Source organism: Hibiscus syriacus, unplaced genomic scaffold (genome assembly GCF_006381635.1).
Source record: "Hibiscus syriacus cultivar Baekdansim isolate YM2019G1 unplaced genomic scaffold, ASM638163v2 tig00110745_pilon, whole genome shotgun sequence".
Taxonomy (NCBI): domain Eukaryota; kingdom Viridiplantae; phylum Streptophyta; class Magnoliopsida; order Malvales; family Malvaceae; genus Hibiscus; species Hibiscus syriacus.
Genome location: NW_024062847.1, coordinates 1,023,521 through 1,034,139, shown reverse-complemented (window position 1 = coordinate 1,034,139; position 10,619 = coordinate 1,023,521).

Sequence of the window (10,619 nt, the reverse complement as noted above, 5' to 3'; positions counted from 1 at the left end):
CAATGGGTTGAATTTGGCCCAACTTATCAAATTTCCAGGAACAAAGAACAAGAAGATATTTAAAGTTAATATCTTCCACTGCCTGAATGGAAGGGATACGTTCCTCTCGAATTTTGTAGGATAGAAAATGACTAACGAACCTATCATATAATTCAACTCTACGACGACCAGGTTGGTTAAAGAAAGAGTTAAGAATGGTTAACTCGGGTTCGTTTGGGTTTGGATTTTGTGGTGGAGGAGGAATAGGAGGGCGGTTTGATCGACTTGAAGAGGACCTAGGTTGTTTAGGGTTTGACATGGTTTACAGATAGGTAACCTGCATATTAAAAACACATGTATGCAATTCAATCAATCCCAAAACTCAATTGAGTCCGCAATATTTCAATATTCTCTAAACTGAATCCTAATGGGCAAAGTTTTAAAAAAAATCAAAATAATGTCTAAAAATTTATAGCATGTATAGTTTTAATGAAAACAACATAATTGAATCAAAAAACATCTAAATTATATCAATGATTTTCGAAATAATATAATTTTTTTTCAAAAATTTCAAAAATTTTAAAAAAAATGAGTGTTTTTGACAAAATTGGTTGTAAAATTTAGTTTCTAAACACTAAATAATCAATGCCCGATGTAATGTTCATCCTAGAACTAATTAAAACTAGTCCTAAGTTCAAAAATCAATAAAACATGGGTTTTAGAAAAAATTTCCTTGAAATTTCGGATTGAGAGGAATGTGATGTTGTTTTGCACGATTTAATGATGCAAGCAGGATTTGGAGTTGAAAAATAATTGAAATCCGATAAGAATACGTTGATTTGAGGCAAAGAAGAGATTTGGAGTGAAAAGAGAGGGAACGGTCGGTTTGAGTAGTTTTAAGGGCTTTGAGAGAATGAAGAAGAAAAAAGGTTTTAATACCCAAAACCCGATGGGTGTATCGATGCACTGCTAAGTGCATCGATGCACATTCAAGGAGTGCATCGGTGCACCTTCATGGTGTATCGATGCACATTCACATGATGCATCGATGTACTGGATAGTGTATCGATGCATTATGCACAAAAATGTCAAAAATCTATTTTAAACACTTAAAATGCTAAAATATTTAGCTCTAGTGGTATTGGCAACTCATATATTGAAAAGTAATCATGTTTAATAAATCAATTTTATCCTTAAACTACATTTGAACATATAATTAATTCTCACCAAAGATCATAAACTCCCCCTAACTATTAGTATAGAATGCATTCAAAAATGTTATTTTATAAGCATTTTCAAATCTAATTTAAAAGTGCTAAAATTATTTTAAACACTAAGTGAAGATAGGTCAGTTAAACCTAATTCTTTCCTAAGTGTCCAAAATCTTTCTTTGTCTAACGATTTTGTAAAGATATCCGTTAATTGGTGCAAAGTATCAACAAATTCTAGAACTACATCTTCCTTAGCGACATGGTCTCTAATAAAGTGATATCTAATTTCAATATACTTAGTTCTAGAGTGTTGGATGGGATTTTTAGTGAGACAAATAGCACTAGTATTGTCACACTTCATAGGTATGATACCTACTTCAATTCCATAATCAAAAAGTTGTTGTTTCATCCATAAAACTTGTACACAACAATTACTGGCTAAAATGTATTCCGCTTCAGTGGTAGATAATGAAACACAATTTTGTTTCTTTAAAAACCAAGAAATCAACATATTTCATAGGAATTGACAAGTATCGGAGGTGTTTTTCCTATCTAATTTTCATCCTCCATAATCCGCATATGAGAAGGCATGCAAGCTAAAGCTAGAGTCTCTAGGATACCAAAGTCCTAAACTAGTAGTGTCCTTAAGGTATCTAAAGGTCCTCTTAACGGCTAGTAAATGTGATTCCTTAGGGCATGATTGAAATCTAGCACATAAGCAAACACTAAACATAATGTCCGATCTACTTGAGGTTAGATAAAGCAAAGAGCCAATCATTGACCTATAAAATTTAACATCGACACATTTACCTCATTTATCTTTGTCAAGCTTTGTTTATGAGCTTATTGGAGTGGCATGAGGTTTTCCATTTTCCAGTCCAAACTTCTTGAGCATATCCTTGACGTACTTAGCTTGATTGATGAAGATGTCATCTTTTCTTTTCTTGATTTGTAGTCCCAAGAAAAATGAGAGCTCCCCCATCATGCTCATCTCAAATTCACTTTGCATTAGCTTAGAAAATTCTTGGCAAAAAGCATCATTAGTAGAGCCAAATATTATATCATCAACATAAATTTGAACTACTAATAAATCTTTACCTTTATGCTTTAAAAAATGTAGTGTCAACATTCCCTTTTGAAAAACCTTTTTCAATTAAAAAGTTTGACAGTCTTTCATACCAAGCTCTATGAGCTTGTTTTAAACCATAAAGTGTTTTTGTCAATTTAAAAACATGATCTGGAAATTTTGAATCTTTAAAACCAGGAGATGGTTCCACATACACTTATTCTTTTATAAAACCATTTAAAAATGCACTTTTATCATCCATTTGATATAGTTTGAATTCATTGAAACATGCAAATGCTAATAACATTCTAATTGCTTTCATCCTAGCTACGGGAGTGTATGTTTCATCATAGTCTATGCCTTCTTCTTGAGTATACCCTTGAGCAACAAGTCTAGCCTTGTTCCTCACTATGTTACCACTTTCATCAAGCTTATTCCTAAATACCCATCTAGTACCTACAATAGAATTATTACTAGGCCTTTCAACTAATTGCCATACTCTACTTCTCTCAAATTGATTTAATTCTTCTTGCATAGCCATTATCCAATTTTCATCATTTAATGCTTCTTTAATATTCTTAGGCTCTGTACATGAAATAAATGCAACATAATTACATATATTTCTAAGAGAATATAGAGTTGTTACCCCTTTGGATGGATCACCTATAATTTCACCATCCTTAACATAGTTATATTCTCTTGGGAAAGATACTTCCCTTTCTTCAATGGTTGGATTCTCAAGGGGATTGTGAGTTTCCTCATCTTTCATTTATTCCTTTAATGATGGTTCTCCAAGGTCATGTCTAACGTCATTTGAATTTACAATACCTACATAATCATTTACACAAGAATCCTTCATCGGAAGGGGATTATCATCGAAAACAACATATATAGACTCTTCTATTACTAAAGTTCTTTTATTAAATACCCGAGAAGCCTTAGAATTTAAGGACCTAGAAAAATTCCTTCATCGCTTTTAGCATCAAATTTGCCAAGATTATCTTTACCGTTGTTTAAAACAAAACATTTATATCCAAAAGGATGAAAATAGCTAATGTTAGGCTTTTATTTTTGAAAATTTCATATGGAGTTTTCTTTAAAATTGGCCTAATCATTACTCGATTTATAACATAACAAGCGGTATTTGTGCCTTCCGCCCAAAAATATTTTGGCAAATTGTTTTCACAAAGCATAGTTCTAGTCATTTCTTCTAAAGTTCAATTTTTTCTCTCAACAACACAATTTTGTTGAGGAGTTCTAGGTGCTGAAAAATTGTGACTAAAACCATTAGAATTACAAAAATCGGTAAATCTAAGTTTTTCAAATTCAGTGCCATGATCAATCCTAACACTAGTGATGGAGTAACCTTTTTCATTTTGGATTACTTTTGAAAACGTGATGAAATTTTCTAATGCTTCATCTTTAGTACTTAAGAATAAAACCCAAGTATATCTAGAATAGTTATCTACCAAGACAAATGCATATTGTTTTCCACCCAAGCTAGTAGTTCTAGTTGGCCCAAAAAGATCTATGTGGATCAATTGTAATACTCTATTAGTTGATACATCATTAATGGACTTAAAGGAAGCTATAATTTGTTTTCCTTTAACACAAGCATCACAGATTTTATCTTTATCAGATTTTAGCTTTGGCAACCCTCTTACTAAGTCTCCTTGAATTAGTCATTGCAAAACATTCATACTAGTATGTCCTAGTCTCCTATGCCATAACCAACTATCATGTTCATCCATAGCAACTAGGCATAAATTTTTCATATCAATGGAATCTAAATGCACCATGTAAATGTTTCATATTCTATGACCAATAAGCATAATCCGATTAGATGCAATGTCGATTACTTTACAACCATTAATTTCAAATATGGCATTCAATCCCTTATCGCATAATTGACTAATACTCAATAGATTATGCTTTAATCTATTCACATAGAACACATTTTTAATTTGTATGGAAGATGTATTACCTATAGTACCTATACCTTCAATGTAACCTTCTGAGTTATCACCAAAGGTCACCACTCCTCCATTTTTTGGCTTTAAGCTCTATGAACTGGCTCTTGTCTCCGGTCATGTGTCTTGAGCATCCACTATCAAGGTATCATGAGTTTGAATTTGTTTCTCATTCCTTGTAGTAATGCTATTTTCCCTTAGAGTTATCCCCGATGGCCATTAAGCACAAGTTTGCAACTTCTTGTTCCTCTTCATCGGAATCTTCCTCATCGCTCCATGTAGCCACATGAGCCTTGTGTTTCTTCTTGGATTGACCCTTTTTCTTCAATTGAGGGTAATCATATTTAACATGCCCCAGCTTTTTGCATTCATAGCAAATAATAGGGTCTTTCTCCTTCAATTCATTTTTGAAGCCTTCATTCCTTTTGAATTTTCTTCCTCAGTTGGGCCTCATCAATTTTCTGAACCGTTTGGCAAATAATGCCATTTCTTCATCATCGTCATCTTCATCTGAATCACTCTCATCTCTTATAGATTTGAGAGCAACTCCAACATTATTCTTCTTCTTCTCCTTTGGTTTCTCATCAATCTTATCGAGGTCTACCTCATCTTCAAGCATCATTTCATGAGTGAGGAGGGAACCTATTAGTTCTTCAAGGGTTAAGGACTTAAAGTTCTTAGCCTCAATGATTGCCGCCTTATTTGATTGTCATGATTTTGGAAGTCAGTATACTAATTTCCTCATGAGTTTTTCATTCGGAATGATCTCTCCATATCATTTGAGACCATTAACAATCGTTGAAAATCTATCTGTCATAGCTTTGATAACTTCATTCGGTTTCATCTTGAAATTTTCATAGCTATGAGTTAGAAGACTAATTTTAGATTCTTTTACCTCGTCTGTGCCTTCATGAGTGACTTTTAGTTTATCCCATATCTCCTTGGCGGTTGTACAAGATGAAACTCTTTCATATTCATCCGGTCCAAGTTCGCAAAAAATTATATGGATGGCTTTGGAGTTGAGCTGGAATATTCTTGTCTCTCATTCACTCCACAATCTTGGGTGAGAGGAAGGTTTGATGTATCCATCTTCTATGACATTCCATGCTCCCATGTCACTTGCTTGAATAAAGTACATCATTCTATTCTTCCAATAAGCATAGTTAGCTCCATTGAAGAAAAGAGGCTTGTTGACGGGCATTAAATCGAGAACGAAGTCAGAGTTTGAAGCGCCGGCCATTGATGACTTGAATATTGATGTAACTCTTCCAGATTTACTCAAGAGGTGATTAAATCTTCAAATGAGTCAAGCTCTGATACCAATTGTTAAGTTAATCGAAAGATGGAATTGGCCAATAGGGGGGTGAATTGGCAATAAAAAATTTTGGTGGAAGCTTTTGCAGAAAATTGAAAATATTTGCACAACGATTTAGAGTAGTTCGACTTTCTCAACCAAAGTCTACGTCCACTACCTTAGCTATCCACACTAAGGATTTTCCACAAATTCACTAATTTGTCTTTCTTTTGTGGACAAAGAGTAACCTTACAAATCCTTCAAGAATTATACCCCAAATTCTTGAGAACACTCTCTCCCAAAGAGAACAATACAATTTTTTGCAAACTTACAAGAAAATCCTCAAAAGGAAAGATGTTTGCACAATTCTAGAACAAAGAAAGAACACTCAAGAATAATACAATTGAGTAAAATAAGTGTTCTTGAAAGAAAAGATGAATATTGAATGAAATAGGCTTTAAAATGCTCAAACTTGAGGTTTGATGCTTTCTCTTTGATTCTCTCTTGATTCTTGTTTCTTGTTATTGATCAATGGCTTCTAAGCTTGTTTAAATACTCCTTGGATCATTTCTGAACGTTGGGGATCATTAGTGGCGTTAATAGAGATGTTACAGTGTGAAAACAATTAATAAAATCAGTTGGGAGCGTGTGTGCATCGATGCATAATCAAGGTGCATCGATGCATCAAGTGTAAAATTCAAATATTTCGACAGTTGGAACACTTAGTGCATCGGTGCACTACGGGTGGATCGATGCATAAAATGCATTCGATGTTTCAAACAAGTCTGGAGTGCATTGATGCATGGTTTGTGCATCAATGCATAAAATGCATTTGATGTTTCCATAAAATTCTGAGTGCATCGATGCATGGAAGTGCATCGATGCATAAAATGCATTCGAAATGGGGTGTGCATCGATGCATCAATGAGTGCATCGGTGCATCTTTTCACAAATTTTATTTTTGGCTCGTTTTTGGTTCGAAATACTTTGTGAAAATTGTTTCAAAATTAATTTAAGTATAAAACACAATTTTACATTTTAGTAAGGATTGAAATTAAACTTTGAAAGACTTGGAGTAATATTTTGATATTCAAATAATTATATCGAATATACTTAGAAAATCATTTGTAAAATCTTAAAATTCAATTAACTTACTTTATTATATTGAAACATCAAAATGTTTTCAACATTGTTAATGCCATTTTTAAGTCTCCAAAAGTCTTACAATTTAGTTTTAATATTTTTAGAATGCAATTGTAGATTAATTTTAACTCAAATGAACCTTAAATTTCACTAGTATATTTCTAATAACCTTAATTTAATTTATGTAATGAAAATTGTAAGTTTTGAAGTCATAACTGAAATCGGATAGAGTTTTTCAATTTAATCCCTTAAATCTTTGATTTTGAGATTCACGTTGTTATCAAACCCCATAATTTATTTTTTTCAAATAAATTTATTTATAGAGTAGAGATTCCAGCATTAGAGCCTCTAGTGTTAACTGTCAATAGTATAACTCTTTTATCCTTGAAACAAAATTATAAAAGATCAAAATATTTAGGATGGATCAAGTACATAATACCATTTGAGCACTAAACCCAAAATATGATTTTTCTTGCAATTTACAATATTTTAATCATATCATGTTATTGATCTAATTGAGAAATATAACTGCGAATTGAGATAGAGAAAAGATAATAAAAGAATAATGAAAAATATTTAAGATACGAAAAAAGAAAAATGACTTAGAAACATAAAATAAAGGATTGTATTTATTTATTGAGTAGGCATAAGAGTAAACAACAGTACTCCATTTGTATAGTCACTTCAAGATACAATGTGACTAAATAACAATTCTAATTATAGAAGCTCATATTTTGTTAGTTGTTATGCTTGCAATTCTTATAGCAGGAGTCGACAATGTTGTTGATTTTCCCAACATCTGTATCATAAAAAACTCGATAAGGAGGATAATTGAAGCAAAATATAAAATGATTTTACCATAACAAAACGAAAAAAAAAAAGATTTTAAAGTGCTTATATGAAAGTATATTAATACCAGTGGGTTTGTAAATGTTGATTATGGAGTTTGCACAATCGGTGGTACAATCCTCGACAATAGTTGGAGGGAGAGCCTTGCATGATAAAATACAAAGACACATACAAACAGCAATGCGTACAGGAATGAGAAGAGAAACACATGGAAAAATTCACTTTTTTGCACATGCGTCTATCCCTTCTTTTACACCAATATCTAATTCATCTATACCACGTGCTGGAGTTGTTAGCAGAGCCATCATCATCAATACCATCAAGCTCGTAGCCATTAATTTCTTAACATCCATAACTATTTTCACAATATTTTATTTTTTTGTGTGATTTTTTCTCTTCTTTGGTGATAATTTGATGGACACTAAAGTTTGTATTTATAAGGGTAATGTGATGAAACACTTTATTCTTTAAAGGTGAAGAATGCCTGAAAGATAAGTTAATCCTAGAATATCGTGATTTGATTTGTTTATGTATTTCATACCTTTTAAAATCATTTTAAGATGAAATTTTTATCCTCAATACCTTTTCTGAAAAAGTTCATGATATACAAGTGATCAACAAATTAGAATTTATTATTGTCTAGTTACATTATTTCATATTAGATTATTATAATTTTTAAGTCTCCAAAAGCCTTACAAAGTAGTCTTAATATTTTCAAAAATGCAATTGTAGATTGATATTAACTCAAATGAACCACAAATTTCCCTAGAATATTTCTAATAACCTTAATTTAATTTATGCAATGAAAATTGTAAGTTTTGAAGTTATTCCTGAAATTAATGTCTAGTAGTCTGCCATACTACCAACCAAAAGAAAATAAAAGTTTGAAATTGTTCTATAAAATGATATGAGAGTAGTTGAATTGAAGGGTCATCTCCCTCTCTGTTGATAATCTACCACCGTCTTCTCATCGGCAAGGAATTTGGCAGATCTTTGGAAATGGTGATGTTTTGGATGTCTATGTAGCGAGCTGCCGCAGCAGAAGCGGCACAAGGTTTGCTTTTGTGAGAACCAGTAACAAGGGAATGTCGTTAAGAATGGTTTAAAGGTTTAATGGTCTGAAAGTTTATGGGTTTAAACTATCTGTAAGTCTATCAAGAAACAATAACAAATCATCGACGGGAGGAAAAAGTCGGTTTTTGTAGGACCAAAGGGTTTGAATGATGTCTCTTCATCGCCGAAGTCACTCAACAGGAAATCAAATATTTCCAAGGTCATGTAGAGGATAAAGATATTTAGAGATTAAAGTGTTTGGTAGGAGTTATGTCCAAGCATAGAAAGGAAGTTACAGGTGTGGGGATTAGGGGAGATGGTCAAAAGAATGGGAGGGAGGATGTTCTTAATAACCATCAAATATGAGGACTTGTATCTGACTTTGGAGGATCTACAGTGGTCTTACCTTAAAGAGATCTTTGAGGAGATAAGCCCTTGGTCTGAGACATTAAATCAAGTACAGGGATCAACGTGGCTGGAGTTTTCTGGTCTTCCTTTACGTTGCTGGAATGACGTTACATTCAAGAGACTTGCAGATTTATGGGGAGCTTTGAGGCATATGGCGAAAATATGAATCAGACTTTAGATTGTGAAAGGATAAATATCCTTGTCTCGACACTGTTGAGGGGAAAAAATCAATGAGGTTGTTGAAGTGTGGGTAGGGGGAATCAGATTTGAAGTAGGATAAATATCATCGGAAAATCATTCCAACGATAGCTCTCCACCTGTGCCATTGAAAAAAGATAAGAACATTAAATCGTGTTATTTAAATTATTGTGAAGATTTTAATTTTTTTGTATTAGTTTATATTTTTATTCATATATTAGAAACAATGAATGTCATTTTTTGCAGATATAAGACTTTCAATCTTTCAAACTCTCAAAATGAGGCATATTTCAGTTATTGTTTACTATGATGGAGCAATTTGGGAAGATTGAATCGGCGTTGTTTTCGCATAAAATCATTCTGTCAGCTTATCCTTCAAGAGAAACATCACTCTTGAAGAGCTAATCACTAAAATTTCAAAGAAGGTCTATGTTGAAAGTACTAGAAGATTGTCCTCACTTCAGTACAGATTTCCAACATCACTATTTTCGTTAACTTGTACAACGTTTGATCTCTCCAACGATGACGATGTTGCTATGATAGTTGATGCTCAGAATCAAAATTCAGACGTTGTTACACAAATGTATGCCACATTTGTTGAAGTTTATACGGTTCGTGATATGTCATTATGCTCCCACTATGAGCTGACTCAACAAGCTGATCAAGTTGATAGCCCAAATCAAATAATGTGTAATGATTTTAATTCAATGGGAAATCCACATCATGGTACCATCCCATCAAGTTCAATGGGGAGACATTCCTCAACAACTTGTTACGATCATTACCGAGTTGGCTCCATAAACAATTTGGATGGCAATATCGCTTCCAGTTAAAGGGGAAAGCATTCATTTGTCAATTTTTTGACCTGAATATGGAGATGCCCTCGACGCAGAAATCTATTTGGTTCCCGTTTGACACGATGCCTTCAAGTTCTAGGGGGAGGCATTCAACTACGAGCTTATTCGACCTCAATGTGGAGATGCTTGAGACCCAACGCTTAGTTCAAAACCCGTTTAACACAATGCCTTCAAGTTCAAGGGGAAGGCATTCAACTGCCAACTATTTGACCTAAATATCAGCATCATAGAGGAACCCCCATCTCCACTAGAAAAACCTCTTCGTGAGCAAAGTGAAGATCATGTTGAGACTACACTATTCGTTGAGCTCGAATCATCACAATTCAACATGGACTCCAATAATGATGATGTAGATGTAATTTCCACAATTACGATACACACCAAACCTCCAGCACACATGTATAAAGATGACTATGATTCAATGTGCGGGCCAGAATTTGTGGATATGCCTAATGTTGGTGAGTACAAATTTAACTCATCAGTCAATGATGGTGTGTTATATAAGGGAATGAAGTTTCCATCCAAAGAAGAAGAGATGATTGCAATTAAGAATTACAAAATTTGTAATTTTTTTCATTCCAGAGTTAATCG